The sequence below is a fragment of the Gossypium hirsutum genome, chromosome D05 (assembly GCF_007990345.1).
Source record: "Gossypium hirsutum isolate 1008001.06 chromosome D05, Gossypium_hirsutum_v2.1, whole genome shotgun sequence".
Classification (NCBI taxonomy): Eukaryota; Viridiplantae; Streptophyta; class Magnoliopsida; order Malvales; family Malvaceae; genus Gossypium; species Gossypium hirsutum.
In genome coordinates this window covers 65,380,178-65,397,714 of record NC_053441.1, presented here as the reverse complement: position 1 = coordinate 65,397,714, position 17,537 = coordinate 65,380,178, and the positions used below count along the sequence as shown (strand labels likewise).

Genomic DNA, 17,537 nt, shown 5'->3' with positions numbered 1-17,537 from the left:
GGAGGTCAAAAACACATAAAAAGACAACCGGACAGCTAGTATTTCACCCAATCTTCACAACATGTTTGTGTGCGTGCAGATACTTAACTTTCCAGAATCTTTTAACGCATATTCTATTATAAAATCACATATTACTATTTAAATAATTAATAAATTATTTAAAGTATGAAAATATACATATTTTTTTATTGGCTTAAGAGTGTAAAAAACTCTCAAATTTTTTCAAAAAAAAAATTAAATCCCTCATTTTTTTTACACTCAATTGAGCACTTAAACTTTTAAATTGCATAAAAAATACTCTCAAAATTCTTCAGAAAAAGTAATTAAACCGTTATTTTCTTTTCCACTCAATTGGGTACTTGAACTTTTTCATCATGTTTTTTGGGTGATTTATTACTATATAAGTTTCGAGGCTAAAAGAGACAAAAGGGAAAAAAAAGAAAAAGAAAAGCTAAAATGACTTTTTGTTTGTAAAGTTAAAAAATGCCAAATAAATTATGTCTTTTTAATTTTAATTTTTTACTTGATTAAAAGAAAAATAATTAACGAATGAAAAATAGCTATTCCCAAATAAATTTATCAGAATTTATAACAAATGAGATTTTAGATTTGAATTATGAGGTTATATATATATATATAAGTATACCCGTTTTTATGGAATCGGTGGATTAAATTCCCAGCAATCTTCTTCCTCAAACGTAGTGAATAGAGCACAATTTTGTTCTTTCGGGTGGAAAAGAATTTCTGTTAAGATATGATACGAACTAATCTTTTATTAAACTCTTGAAAACTTCAGTACAAAGTTGCTGTTTATTTATAGAGCAGGAAGGTTAAACTGCACTAACTGACTTTAACAACAGACGTAATAGTTTGTTTATTAACTAACTAGTTAACTGATTATAGTTATAACATTCTCCTGGTTCGGTTTGAATTTTTCACTTTGATCACACAGTTGAACTTTTAAATCCTGTCGAAAACCAGCAAACTGCTTTGGAGGTATGGGTTTTGTGAGAACATCAGCTATCTGTCTTGCAGAGGGAACAAAATTGACCTGGAGAGCTCCTGCAGTAACTTTTTCTCGTATGAAATGATGGTCAATCTCGACGTGCTTCATGCGTGCATGATGGGTTGGATTGGCGGCCATGGAGACAGTAGACGTGTTGTCACACCAGACAACTGGTGTTTGACACAAAGAGACCCCGACCTCGTCAAGTAACTGTTTAATCCATAATAACTCAGCAACGCAATTAGCCAAACTGCGATACTCAGCCTCAGAAGTTGACCGAGATACAACTGATTGCTTTTTAGAGCACCATGCAACTGGATTGGGACCAAGGTAAATTACGTACCCCGTGGTGGAACGCCTATCTTCAACCGAGGCAGCCCAATCTGCATCCGAGTAACCCACTAACTCGCACTGCCCTTTGGAAAAAAATAAACCATGGTCCATAGTCCCAATGAGATATCTCAGAACACGTTTTACTGCTTTCCAATGATCATCACTAGGAGAGTTCATATATTGACTTAGCTTGTTGACGCAAAAGGCCAAGTCGGGACGTGTAACACACAAATATTGAAGCATGCCAACTATGCTTCGATATAGCTGACCATCAGCAAACAATGAATGACCATCAGATGTAACAAGTTTTTGGTTACTCACCATGGGTGTTGGAGTGGATGCAGCTCCTGTCATCTCCGTTTTCTGAAGAATCTCTGAAACATACTTTCTTTGACTGAGGAACAGTCCCTGAGTTGTGTGATGAACCTCAATCCCTAAGAAGTAGTTCAGTTGCCCCATATCTTTGAGTGCAAATTTTTCGTGCAGTAAGCGAACAACAGTGTCTATCTCCTCATCAGAACTCCCTGTGATTACAATATCATCAACATATGCCATAAGCAGTAATAGATGTCCACCAGATGAGCGAATGAACAAAGATGGATCTGCTTTTGAAGCCCGAAAACCAAGATGAGAAACAAGATGCTGTTTGAGTGTCTGAAACCAAGCACGAGGGGCTTGTTTCAGCCCGTAAAGCGCTTTGGTCAGTCTGCACACAAGTGTCTGCCCATTAGCTCCTTTTATTTCAAACCCAGGAGGTTGAGCCATATATATCTCCTCTGTCAGATCACCATTAAGAAAAGCGTTATTCACGTCAACTTGCCTTAGAACCCAGCCATGCATGACTGCAATAGATAAAACAGTTCTAATTGTTGCTGCTTTAACAACGGGGCTAAATGTGTCTCGAAAATCAAAACCCGGGTGTTGAGAAAACCCTTTGGCCACCAACCGCGCCTTATACCGCTCCACAGTGCCATCAGCCCACTTTTTGACCTTAAAAAGCCATTTGCAGCCAATAATCTTTCGATTGTCAGGGAGAGGGCAGAGATCCCACGTCTTGTTGCGAAGTAGGGCCTGTAACTCCTCTTGAACAGCAGTTTGCCAGCAGCCATGTTGCATGGCATCATGAATATTAGTAGGAGTCTCTGGAACCTCATGACTAACACTACTAAGATATGCCTTTGGTTTATAAATACCCGCTTTGCTTCTGGTAGTCATTGCATGTGAGTTTACAGGCAACGAACTAGGTTCAGTAGGAATAGTAGGGCCAACTGAAGACTGGTGTAAGCTGGTATGTAACCGAGAACCATGATCTGAATTAGTGCTGTCAGAAAGCAAATTATTACTGAAGGAGACCATTGGACTGTGCTGTCGAGCTAAAGTATTACAAGGCTCAGGTAAAACTGATGTAGTGGATGGAGCTGAAACAGTTGGGCTGGAATGAAGAACCAGCAACTTGGAGCTAGAAACAGAAGCAGGAGGTTGAGCAACTGTTGTCTGGGAGGGAGACTGTTTGAACGGAAACTCTCCTTCATGAAACGTAACATGGCGAGAGATATACACCCGACCATCAACTGCCTGACAACGATAGCCTTTATGACTAGGGGAATACCCTAGAAATGTACATGGACTGGATCTAAACTGCAACTTGGAGTTATTAAATGGCCGTAGATTAGGAAAACACAAGCAACCAAATACCCGTAGAAAACAATAGTTGGGACGCTCATGAAACAACTTTTCATAAGGGGATACCCCTAAGGGAGAAGTAGGCAACCTGTTCACCAAAAAAACAGCACTAGAAAACGCATCATTCCAGTAGGTGATGGGTAGACTTGCGTGAGCCATCATAGAGAGACCGGTTTCAACAACTTGCCTGTGTTTGCGCTCTACCAGACCATTCTGTTGAGACGTATATGGGCATGTGACACGTCGAATAATACCATGATGTAACAGATAACCAGCCAAAGATTGAAACTCTCCACCACCATCAGTTTGCAAAGCTTTCAACTTGTACCCAAGAAGTCGTTCAGCTTGTCTATGAAAAAGAGGAAACACACTTAGAACATCAGACTTTCTTTTAAGAAAATATATCCACGTATATCTTGAATAGGCATCTGTGAAAGCAACATAGTAGCGAAAGCCATTTGATGTGACTGGAGCAGGTCCCCAAACATCAGCAGCTACTAGTTGTAATGGGGCAGTGTATTCAGAATTAGAGTGTGCAAAAGGTTGCTTGCGTTCCTTCCCTAAATGACAAGCAACACAACAAGCAGTATTTTTATTTTCAACAACTGAGATATTACATTGAGTCAACGCTTTTTTAAGCGTGGCATTACAGGGATGCCCTAGTCTATAATGCCAAACATCAAGTGGTACCATAGTGCTGGCAGTTAAACAGTGAGCAGAGTTCATCTTTGAGTCAGACGCATTCGAGTGTAGCTTGTATAACCCGTCACTTACAGAACCAGCAAGAAGAACCTTTCTCGTCTGTAGATCACGTACTTGGCACTGTGTGGGATAAAACTCAAACATCACATTATTATCCTTGGTAAATTTGGAAACAGAAAGCAAATTCTTTGTTATGCCAGGAACATGCAGCAACGACTTCATAAGCAAAGGTCGTGATCGAGTAATTAAGGATGATTGACCCATTGACATAACAGGAAGAGCGGATCCATTACCCACATAAACTTTACCTGGACCGTTGTACGGTATAGTTTCACTGATTGATGCCCCTGAATTGGTCAGATGATGAGTGGCTCCAGAGTCGGGGTACCAGGCATTATCCGCCACCGTTCCAGGAGTTGTAAGAAAGGCTTGAGACTGTAGAATTGGAGTGGATGCAGAGACCTGAGACACGTTACCATGCTGTGGAGAGGCAGGAAGAAATGGATTAGACCAGTTAGAAATTTGAGTAGGTGGACAACACCAACCTGGGGAAACATTCGGATTCACTGCAGGTGTAGGGCCGACCCAAGATGGAGTCGGATAACCTGCTCCAAACATACTGAGATTTGCTTGAGGGGCTGAAGAAGGTCTGTAACCTATACTTTTATATGACGCATCGAAGCGATGGTAACACCGATCAACAAGATGCCCGGTCTTCCCACACAACTGACATTGCACTCTTGACCCATACGAACGACCACGCCCACGTCCTCTGTTATTAGAAGAAGGTCGATAATCTGGTGTGGATACATTCTCATTCACAACATTCGGAACCTGACTAGATACTAAATTTGCCGAACTAGGAACCTCACATACGATAACTTGTTGTCGTGTCTCAGCATCAAGAAGAATGGTTGTAACTCCTTGGAGCGTATACGGAACCTGGCTGGAGGTGACAATCGTGATGACGGACTCATACTCAGGTGGCAAGCCATTAAGAATGGCAGTGATGTGCTCATGATCACTAATAATTTCCCCACAGCTCGCAAGACTATCACAATAGGTTTTGATTTTCACAAGAAAATCTTTCATAGAGAGATCTCCTTTCCTTTGTGCATGCAAGGCTCTCCTATACGACATCAACCTAGATGTTGTCTTGCTACCATACAAAGTAACAATGGCATTCCAGATTTGAGCACTGGAATCCATACCAATAAGATGCGGCAATACACCCGGACTTACAGAAGATAACAGCCAGGAGGCAAGAGCGCAGTCTTGTTGCTCAAACCTGGCAAACTCCGGATTCTCCTGAGGAACCCCACTTTGATCCATAACCTGTTGAGGCGGAGCAGTCGTGCTTAAGTCAAGAAAATGCTGTAGACGATGGGTTTTGAGCGCCAAAAGAATCTGCTGACGCCATAGCAAATAGTTATTATCATCAAGCAATACGCTGATTTTCTTGGTTGCAAAAAAACGACTATCAACAATTCCATCAGCAAGATTAGACACCATTGTATAAGCAGCGGATTGCACACCAGAAGGACTGGAAGGCAGATCCATCAAACACAAAAATAAGAAAAGAAGAAAAAAAAACTACAAGAAGTAATAAACCTCTGATACCATGTTAAGATATGATACGAACTAATCTTTTATTAAACTCTTGAAAACTTCAGTACAAAGTTGCTGTTTATTTATAGAGCAGGAAGGTTAAACTGCACTAACTGACTTTAACAACAGACGTAATAGTTTGTTTATTAACTAACTAGTTAACTGATTATAGTTATAACAATTTCCACAATAATTAGTTTTGGTTGACAGGCAAGTGAATAGATAAACACATTCTTTATGCGTTCTTGAATGGAGACCTTCGAGAAGAGATCTACATGTTGCAGCCTCCGGGGTTTGAACAGCAAGGCGCCAATGGTCAACAGCTAGTGTGTCGACTTAGAAAGGCCCTGTATGGTCTCAAACAGGCACCAAGGGCGTGGTTTCACAAGTTGCGAGAGTTTTTGGTCGATTTGCAGTTTAAAGCATCCAAAGCTGACAGTTCTTTGTTCATTCTACAGTCGGGTTCGAGGATGGTCTATGTGTTAGTTTACGTGGATGATATTATCATCACAGGGAATGATGATGTATTCATAAACGAGTTTGTCACTCAGCTAAATGAGAAGTTTTCCCTGAAAGATCTAGGCAAGCTGCATTATTTCTTAGGCATAGAAGTGAGTTATACTACTCAAGGAGTGTTTCTTACTCAGAAAAAGTATGTTGCTGATCTTCTTCAGAAAGCTTCTATGGATAAAGCTAATGGTTTACCAACGCCTATGGTCACCACGAGCCGATTGTCAGCCTATGAAGGAAGTCCTGTTGAGGATGAACGTCAATACAGAAGTATTGTTGGTGCTGTCCAATACGTTGTCATCACTAGGCCTGACATAGCATATTCAGTGGATAAGGTGTGCCAGTTTATGCACAAACCTTTGGATCTGCACTTTAAGGTAGTGAAGAGAATTTTAAGGTATTTACAAGGAACTTTGGACTATGGGTTGAAATTCACCCGAACTTCAAGGTTTTTACTTGAGGGATATTCGGATGCCAGCTGGGGCTCAGATGTGGATGATCGGAGGTTAACATCGGGTTTTTGTGTGTTTCTCGGAGGGAATCCAATATCTTGGAGTTCCAGGAAGCAGCAAGTTATTTCAAGATCAACAGCAGAAGCTGAGTACAGGAGTGTGGCTCTTGTCACTGCCGAGGTTGTGTGGATTCGGGCGTTGCTAACTGAGTTGGGTATCTCAGTACCAACGAAGGCCGTGGTATGGTGTGACAGCTCAGCAGCAGTTGCAGTTGCAGGAAATCCAGTCATGCACTCTAAGTTTAAGCATGCCGAAATGGACTTACTCTTCGTCAGAGAGAAGGTTGCAGATGGAGTACTTCATGTAGGGCATATATCTGCGTCTGACCAGACTGCAGATATACTAACAAAGCCTCTGTCAGTAGGAATGTTCTCTAAGTTTCGCGACCGTCTCTGTATGGTTAGTACTAGTGGGAAAAATCTTAGTTGAAAATAGAAAATTGTTGTGTACGGGGCATGTTAGGGGTAATAGTAGTTACTACTGTTAGTTAACAGTTAGAGTTGTTGGTAGTTTCTGTTACAGTAGGTTAGTCAGTTACTATTCCCTACATGTATTAAATACGTGCATGCTTCTCTGAAATAATTCAAGATTGTTTCCATTCTGGAAAACTAATGAAAACAGAAGATTAATAGGTGTTAATAATAATAACAAGATTAACAATAGAAAACTAATAAAGCAAACAATATATTACTACAAATGTAGCGTACAAAATATTGAAAGAAAACTAATAATATGAATGACACTATTATGACCAGTATTGAAATTATAATATAAACGTAAGACATGTTTTCTTTTCTTTTTCTAAATTTAATTTACAACCAACTTTGAGTAAAGACTTGGGAAATTGAATTAGCAAAATTTCTTTCCATGTAGTTTTTTCTCCTATTTCTTGTTTGAATTTAGAGCAATACCAAATTTTGTGGCAAGTAATAGAAAATGACAGTCAATTCATTGCAAACAATACAAAATTTGCAGTGGAATTCATATCTTTTAGGTAGCTTCATTGAGGGTATAAACAAGTTAGAATCTCCAGTCTTAATTTGTGTGGAATGATTGGACATTCTTCTGCAATCTTAGAAATTGGTGTTGTTATTATGGAGTTCAAAGGTTAATATTTGATGCTTGCAGATTTGAGGTGGAATGTAGATGAACTGAAGGCTGTTTTAACTTTTGTCTTGTAAGCTATATATAAACAAATATTTTTTTAGCTTTTGCTTATGAAATGTTGAAATAGTAAGTTTATATTCCTTAATTAATAAAAAGTGAGATGGAGATAGTCAAACGTCAATTTCCACATTGAAATTGAATCCAAACATTAATTGGTGGATCACATGTCCTGTATTTTGTCAAGTTAAAGGGAGTGAATAGAGCACCATTTTCTTCTTCTGCGTGGAAAATAAGTTGGCATTATGCCAATTTCCATGTTCATAGATAGAAAGGAAGCAAGACCAAGTCAATATACTTTGTTATCTCATCAATTCTTCTTCTTTCTTTAGGGAGTTCAAATGAAATACAAATTTTTGGTAAATCAACTCTTCATTTTCATGAATAAAAATTATATGGTAAAAAGCAAGTGGTGTTAATAATAATAAAAAGATTAACAATAGAACACTAATAAAGCAATTTAGTCTATGATCTGCGCAATATATTACTACAAATATGCCGTACAAAATATTGAAAGAAAACTAATAAAGAAATCCAAAATTTTAACAAGTTCCGCAAATAATGTTTATGATTTGCTTTAAATTGGTATGCCAAATTAGGCTCTCCATAACACTTAAAAGCTTATTTTCGAGCAATTTAGATATCTTTATTGCGTTTTTATTTTTCAACTTATTCATCCAAATAGTATTCAAAATAAATATTTACCACTTTCAACTTAGTTAAACTTAAATTTATATTCTCTAATGTTCGAAAGTAACAATTAAGCTTAATTAAGTAAATTAAGATTAATTAAAACTAAAACATGATTAATTAAAATATAAATAAGCTTTATGAAATAAACTCAAGTAAACAATGAAAACATAACAAGATTTCAAATATATGTTTTTTTAATTGAAAACAATTTTTATGAAATATTTTCTTCAAAATTTGTCAAACACCAAAAAATATTTTACCCCAATTTATTCAAACACACAAAAAAATTAACTTTTTCAGAAATCAAAATTATTTTTTGTCAAACAAACGAAGTGTTAGTCCATATTGTAAATTATTTTGTGGGTGTGGAATTCTGGTACATTATGCTGCAAATGACTGAAATTTCCTTACTGCTATAGTCGATCAAGTTTGGTTGACGGTAATAGGAAGCAAGACCAAGTGGAGTGAATAGATACTGTAGTCTTGGTTTTTGAGCCAAACTAACTAATCTATTTTGAAATTGAAAACACTGATGTAGAATTTTTAAACATAAAATTAACGGGGACAGATATACTGAAATCATTATTGAAATTATAATCAAATTTAATATATTTTTTATTGGTTTAAGGGCGTAAAAAATTCTTAAATTTTTTATAAAAATAAAAATTAAGTCTTTCCTTTTTTTTACACTCAATTGAGCACTTAAACTTTTAAAATGTATCAAAAATACCTCAAACTTCTTCAAAAAAAGCAATTAAACTCCTATTTTTTTCTACTCAATGGGGTACTTGAACTTTCATAATACATCAAAAAGATCTTAATTTTTTTCAAAAAAGAAATTAAGCCCCTGCTATTTTCCCACTCAATTGGGTATTTGAACTTTCATAATGCATCAAAAAGGCCTTAATTTTTTTCAAAAAAGCAATTAAGTCCCTACTCTTATTAAAAATTAGAAAAAAAATCATAAAAAATAAATTTTAGAAAAAATTATTAAATTTTTATTAAAATTTAATAATTTATTATAAATTAGAAAATTTTTTGGAAAAATAGTCAAAAAATAAAAAATTGTAAAATTTTATAAAGATCATAAAAAAATATAAAATCCATCAAAAAGTCCTTTTAACAATTAACTTTAACTATTGATCGTTAAAGGTAACTTTGAGTAAAGACTTGGGAAATTGAATTAGCAAAATTTCTTTCCATGTAGTTTTTTCTCCCATTTCTTGTTTGAATTTAGAGCAATACAAAATTTTGTGGCAAGTAACAGAAAATGACAGTCAATTCATTCCAAACATTACAAAATTTGCAGTGGAATTCATATCTTTTAGGTAGCTTCATTGAGGCTATAAACAAGTTAGAATTTGCAGTCTTAATTTTTGTGGAATTCATATGAATGTAGTGGATGCTGCAAATCGTTGTTAATTTGTGTGAAATTATTGCACATTCTTCTGCAATTGCTAGAAATTGGCTGAACAAAAGGCACACTTAACATTTCATGGTTTTCAATTTTTCTCTTTATTTTTAGAGTTTTAGTTTTCTTCTCCATAACTCTAGGGTTTAATTCATGTTTTCTTTTAGTTTTTCTTGGTTCCAATAATAGTAGTTAGTTAAGTTAATTATCACTGTAGCTAGGATTTATTTGCTTGTTTAGTACCTTTAACTCTTTGTATTTTCAGCTTAATCCTTGGTTTTAATATAAATCAATTCCCTTCATCATTAAAAATCTGATTTCTAAGGTTTTTTTTTTTTTTTTTTTACATTTCCTTTGCTACCATTGTAATTGTTTTCAAGCTTTTCTCATTGTTCTCATGTTTTCTAGTTATGCCTATTTTGTGTGATTGTTGTATTTTTGTTTGTTTAAATATGATTATGGTAACTAAATCTGAAGTGAAATTTGGCATTATGAAAATGTCCAACATTGCTTAATCCATGTGTATGTTTTATTTATTCAAATGATTAATAGCTAATTTGATCCTTAAATTATAGTTCAAAAAGTATTTTTATATTTTCAAATTTTCATAAAAATAATTGTAACAAAATTTAAAAATCTTAAAAATAAATAAAAAATTTATATAAAAAATCAATTGGTGCAAGAAAAAAAAATTTCCAACTAATTTTTCCACATCCAATCTCATAAATAATCAATCTTTGAACTTTCACAAAAAAAATATTAAATACCCATTTACTTTAATTTTGCTTGTTTTTCATTTGCTTTATTGATTTATGCTCTCTTCATATTAACTTTCTTTGCCTGTTTTTTTTTTCTCCTTTTCCATGTAGATCGACGTCGACTCTACAATTCTTAGATCATTATAAACATAATATATGTTTTATTTATAGCTGAAAGTAAAACCTTGAGTTGAAATTTGACAGAAAAAATTGTGGGTTTAGAGAAGAAGAAGAGCACTTCGTATTTAAATTTCCACATTGCTTGTAAATTAAGTTTGGGTGAGAGAGATAGGAGGAAGCAACAGCAAGTGTGAAGTCAATAGACAATTGATAGTCTTAGTCTTAGTCTTTTTTTGTCAAGTTAAAGTGTAGTCAATAGACAATTGATAGTCTTAGCCCTTTTTGTGGAGTTAAAAGTATAGTCAATAGACAATTGATAGTCTATATTCTTTTGTGTGGAAAATTATTTGGGACCAAACTTGACGTGTTATAAGGAAGAAGACTTTGTAATCTCATGAATGTTAATTATTTTACTTCTTTGGTAAAAAAAAGTAATCAATTTTATGAATGAAAAATATATGGTAAAAAGGAAGTAGTTGTTGATCACTAACAACATGATGATTGTGGAAATACAAAAATTCCCATATATGTGTTGAATTCTGCATAATGTAAATATCCAGCATTGCATGTGAATTCTGCAATAGACTAATTACGTGTTATAGACCAATTCTTATCAAAATTAGTTATACTTTTAATTTATAACAAATGAAAGAGTAATTTGAGTTTAACTCAAAGGTTAATATGTCATCAATGGGCGATGGCGTGGCGCTACCATGTCAACAATTATTGGTCATGTGGCATTGTCACGTAAACAAACAGTGTTGGTGTGGTATCTGTTAACAACTATGTAGGTGTTGCCATTAACGACTAAGGGTCAACATCAGCTATGTAGGTGCTAGTTTTGTTAGTCTTTTTCATCATTTTTTTGGGCTGATTTAACGAATCATATAAGTTTCAAGGCTAAAGAGACAAAATAAATCAATAAATAAAAAGCTACAATGACTTTTTGTTTGTAAAGTTAAAAAATGCCAATAAAATCATTATGTCTTTTTAGTTTTAATTTTTTACTCGATTAAAAGAGAAATAATTAACGAATGAAAAATAATTATTCTCAAATAAATTTATCAGAATTTATAATAAATGAGATTTTACATTTGAATTATGAGGTTATAAATATATATATATAAGTATACAGGTTTTTACGGAATCGGTGAATTAACTTCCCAGCAGTCTTCTTCCTCAAACGTAGTGAATAGAGCACAATTTTGTTCTTTTGTGTGGAAAAGAATATCCACATTAATTGGCTTTGGTTGACAGGCAAGTGAATCTATGGTACAAAGTCAATCTACTTTGTAATCTCATAAATCTTAATTTTTTTAGTTATTTTGGGAGTTCAAATGAAATATAATATTTTGCTAAAAGAAAAGCATCCAATTTTAAGAATGAAAAATATATGGTAAAAAGAAGACTTAGTGGTTGTTGATGATTGTGAAAAATACAAAAATTTTGAAAATCTAATATCCATAGCTTTTCAATGTAAAAGAAAAAAAGACTGTAACACCAACGTTGTGGTATTATTTGTTGCCTATAAATACCATTCATATCCTTCATCTTCCTCTACAAATATAACATGGCCCCCTATCTCTTTCTCTGCCTATTCCTCTTCTTTCCCCATCTTTATGCTTCTTTTTCTTCTTCAGGATCTCACTCCTGCTCTTCACTAATCCAGTTCAAGAACTCTTTTTCCATAACAGAGCAAGCTTCTTTGTTTTGCGGCCTTAAATCTTATCCCAAGACAAATTCATGGAAGGAGGGTACAGATTGCTGCTCATGGGACGGGGTCACTTGTGACCACCTAAATGCTCATGTTATTGCCCTTGACTTGAGCTGCAGTTGGCTATATGGCAACTTCCCTTCCAATACCACTCTCTTCCTTCTTTCTCACCTTCAAAAACTCAACCTTGCCTACAATGATTTTAATCATTCCAAAATTCCATCCGAGTTCGGTCTATTTAGAAGCCTATTCTACCTCAACCTTTCCAATACAGGGTTTGTAGGAGAAGTCCCATCCTAAGTCTCCCACCTGTCAAAATTGGTTTCACTTGATCTTTCTTGGATGGAGGAACAATTTCCAATTGACAAATATGCTCTGGAGGGACTTGTTCACAACCTAACCGAGGTCAAACAGCTGTTTTTGGATGGAATGGACATGTCTTCTGTTAATGCTCATGTCTTCATGAATCTATCCTCTTCTATAAGGTCTCTCAGTCTTGTTGGATGTGATTTGCAAGGAAAATTCCCAAAAAAACATTTTTGATTTGCCAAACCTCAATCTCCTCAACTTGGGAGGCAACCAAAACCTCAATCTTGATCCTTTGAAGTTCAATCGGAGCAGCAATCTTGAACAATTATATCTGTGGTCCATGTCCTTCTCTACAGAATTCATTGATTCAGTTGATAATCTACAGGCCTTAAAGTACTTAAATCTATCAGGAAATTCTTTCTTTCAAGGATTGTCTGTCTCAATCACAAATTTATCATCTTTGGAGCAATTGATAATTTCATGCGCAAATATTTTTGGAGAATTGCCTGACTCGATGGGGAATCTTGTGTCCTTGAAGTTTTTAGTTCTCTCCGAGTCCAACTTATCAGGACCGGTTCCAAGATCATTGGGGAACCTCTTGCAACTCACTCATTTAGACTTGTCGCAGAACCAATTGAGTGGACAAATTCCAAGTTCATTGGGGAACCTCTTGCAACTCACTCATTTAGACTTCTCGCAGAACCTCTTGCAAGTTCGGGAGCCGATTACGCACGAGGAAGGATTAGCACTCTCGATACGCCCAAAATTGGTACCTAGTTGATTAATTAATGTCTTAAATGCCGAATATCGAAAACTCAAAAAGATTAAAAATACGATCTTTTTATTAAAAAAAATTTGTATAAATCAAAATGCATGCTAAGACCCCCTTCATTTCGGGAGATAGAATGTCACATCCAATGAGTTAGGATGTGATGTTTCGCATCCTCGAAAATGAGCTTGTCTTTTGATTTTTTTTAAACTCATGCAGTGAAGTTTAAAAAGGATATTCAATTGTTTAAGTCAGATGAAAAATCGAAGCCCAATACGTTAGGGCACAATTTCTCAAAATTCCAAGCATTAAATATTGCCTTTATTATTTTTTTAGAAAAAATCATCATCTCGAGAAAACAACATGTCATATCCAATACGTTAGGACACAACGTATCGAATTCCCGAGAATGAACTTTTTATTTATGTGTTTTGATTAAAAAATATTCTCGATTTTTTAGATTCAACGAGGAAAATTGGAACCCAATACGTTAGGGCTCAATCTTCTCGAAGATCCCAAATGCCGAGTATTGCGTTACCTTATGGATAAATCGATTTTAGTGCTTAAATTAAACGTAATCCCCTTTTTTAAAAAATGATGGAATGATAATGTAACGCGAAATGATAATTCATAAACCAAAATGTATACTAATGAATACAAATAATCAATTAATACAAATAAGCAATACAATACACATGAGGGCAATAATCTTACATCACACGTAAATCTCAACATTAATATTTAAAAGCGAATAAAAAAACTAAGAAACAAGCAAATTAACACATTATATATGAAATAAGTAAAAAAATACGTAAATATGAAATCGACGATATATTAGGTATATATATGTATAATAATAATAATAACTTAATACAAATTATATATAAAATAGTATTATATAAAAATATTATTGATTTTTAAAGCACAAAAGTATATATAAATTAACATTTTAAGAAAAAATTATTATAAAAATAAACTCATTAAAAATGTATAGAGAATATTGAATTAACATAAAAATATATACAAATGCATTAGATAAGAAAAAGAAATAAAATAAGAGTATATAATAAAATAAAATAATGTACATACATAAAAATAAGTAAATATATAAACTAATAATAGTAATACCAATAGTAATAATAAACTAAATAATTCTATAGCAATAATAACAAACAAAGAACTAAATTGGCATTAAAGAAGTAATTCAGGGGAAAATCTAAAATAAATAAAAGGAAAGGATTAAATTACAAAGCGCGAATAACATGGGGGACTAAAATAGGAAATATTCCTTGCCCACGAAAATGCAGCGCTGCAAATGGACTAAAAATGAAGTCAGCAAGAAATTATGTAGCCCAATTTGAAGTATCAAAAGAAACTGAATTAAAACAAAGTGCAAAGGTGGAGAACCTAGCGCACAAATATCCCACCAAAGTGAAAACACGCGGATCCTCCCAGGGTCGGGTCACCGCACGGATCTCGGCCCTATACGACGCCGTTTTGAAACAACTGAAATGGCATTAACGTCGTCGTTTCATACACCATATATAAGTCAACATAAACCCTAAACATTAGCAGACACTCCATTTCTAAAAAAAATCTAACCAACCCCAAAATCTACTCTGTGCGCCGCTTTTGATTCGACCATTGCCCACCCCATTTTGATTTGAATCAGAAGGGATGAAGGCTCCTGGCGGCGCAATATGTAGGTGAGAACTTCCCTTTTTTTTTTTAATCTTTTAATCAACAAATAAAAACAAATCCAAGGAAAAAGAAAAAAAAGAAGTAGAAATCGGAAATCACCTTAAAAATATGCTGCTATTTGATTCTTTTTTTTCTTTCGAATGCGTAATCCCTTTTACAGTATCCCAAATGGCTTTATATAACCGAAAAATGATAAAAAGAAAAAAATACAAAAAACTAATTATTTTTTAGCTGTCAATCTGTTATTTTGCTTCTCTTGTTGCTTGCTGTTTATTGTTCGTTGCAGGTACATGCCAGCTTGGAGGCGCACGCGCGCGGAGGCTCGACACGCGCGTAGGGCAGTCTGCAGCGCTTGGGCCACTGTTGCGGCGGCTGAAACTGTTGCTAGGGTTTCTATTGTTTTTAGTGTTGTGGGCTGCAAGCTGCGCTTTTGGGGTTTGTATTGGGTTAGGGTTTAGTTGGGTTTGTAATTAGGTAGTGCATTTGGGTTTTGGGCCCGCTACTTATTGGGTTTGTAGTAATAAAACTGGACTGTTATTAAAATTTTAATTTGGTTAATTATGGGCCGGGCAAAATGGGTTATTACAGCGTTAATTTGTTTGGATGATTTGATAAATAACGTAAATTAAAAGTTTAAAGAAGCGAAAAATTAAATGGAGAGTTAAAATGATTTTTTTTAAAATAAAATTGAAGGACCATATAAGTGATAACTAAAATGTTGCGTTAATTTGTTTGGAATTATTGGACATTCTTTTGCAATGCTTCCAAAGTTTCTCATTTCTTAGAAAATTTTAATACATGTTTTATTTTAAAAATTTTTAAAATTTAAAAATCGATTAATTGTTTATATGATATCGATATGTATGTTCCGTCAATAAAGTTAACAAATGTTAACTTTTTTATCTATTCTAGGATGATTTGATAAATAACATAAATTTAAAAGCTCAAAGAGGCAAAAAATTAAATGGGGAGTTAAAATGACTTTTTTAAAAAAAAATAAAATTGAAGGACCATATATAAGTGATAATGTCAAATTTTTTTTACAAAATTTTATCTAAAAGAAGATGTAGTTTACCGGATAGTTTTCTTGCAGTTAATAGAAAATGACATATTTAATGCCAACCGATTAAAGTTTTGTGGAAAATATGCTTCTTGGATAAAATTATTCAACACACATGCCTTGAATTTTATGCAATAAAATAAATGAATATTGGCCACACATGCTTTGAATTTTAAGTAGTCCACAAATTTGTTCTTTTGTGTGCAAATTTCTACATTGCTTGACAGCCATACATACTAAGTAAATAGACACTCACATGCTTTACGTATTATAAGGAAGAAGACTAAGTCAATCTAATTTGTAATCTCATCAATCTTAATTTTCTCAGTTGTTTAGGGAGTTCAAATAAAATACTAAATTTTAGTAAAAAAATGTATCCAATTTTGTGAATGAAAAATATATGGTAAAAAAGATTTGGTATCGATACTTCGGCCCGGGTATCAATACTCCATACATTGCTTTTGGTTGGAAAGTGGTGTTGATAGGTTATGTATGCGGGATAGTGTTTGGAATGGCTATGGGATGTGTTGTTTTGCAAACCAGTAAGGCGAAAAGGTTTGTGAATTTGGTTGAAGACCAACATGAGGAGAGGCGAAGAAGAAAACCAAAATATAGCAATCGCATCAATGGATGAAGAAGGATCTAGTTGGTGCAAATGAAGTTAAATCCTTTCTGCTGTTTCTTCATAATTTCTTGTTTAGTAGTCTGTCAGAAAGTTTTTCCTATGGTGAAAAGTTGCATTGGTATGTGTCTGTCTTTATGATATTGTACCAATTCCTCTGTATTTCACTGCATTTTGTACTATTTGTAAGGGTTTAGTTCGAGTGTAACATCTTGTATGGTGCAACTATGTATGTCTTCTTTCTTGAATTTCAATTTTTAGTAAACATTATACTGCTCACCATAATAAAAAAATGCATGTAGAATTACAAAAGATTCAATCATTCAAGTTTGAGTTGCATTTTGTACTATTGTAAGGGTTTAGTTCGAGTGTAACATCTTGTATGGTGCAACTATGTATGTCTTCTTTCTTGAATTTCAATTTTTAGTAAACATTATACTGCTCACCATTAAAAAAATACATGTAGAATTACCAAAGATTCAATTATTCAAGTTTGAGTTGCATATGGTATGGTTTGAGCCCTTTTGCCATATGCATTTATGTTCCTGATGTTCAAACATGGAATAATTCATCCTGCCTGTGTATTCTTAATTTTGTGCCAAACCTATATATGTATCGACAATTTTAAGAGTAATATGTACAATAGCACTGCAGAGTAACATATTTAAGATTCCATTACAGTGTCAAAAGATTGCAGCAACGATGAGATTAATCCAATTACAGGAATTTATATCCTAAATGGCTTTTAGGTACGTAGCTTCATTGACGGTACAAAGGAGTTAAAATTTCCAGCGTTCATGTCTTTGTTTTCCCTCAAGTAAACGTAGTCAATACTGCAAATGGTGTGGAAGTATGTACATTG

At 34.2% G+C, this 17,537-nt stretch overlaps 1 long non-coding RNA gene across 1 annotated transcript; it reads left to right on the top strand.

The window, feature by feature from the left end:
* The first annotated feature begins 14,600 nt into the window (after positions 1-14,600).
* On the top strand, positions 14,601-15,542 carry LOC121217018 (uncharacterized). The gene is made up of 2 exons (XR_005913216.1): positions 14,601-14,998; positions 15,280-15,542. It is a non-coding gene; the product is annotated as an uncharacterized lncRNA (long non-coding RNA).
* Positions 15,543-17,537: the final 1,995 nt, after the last annotated feature.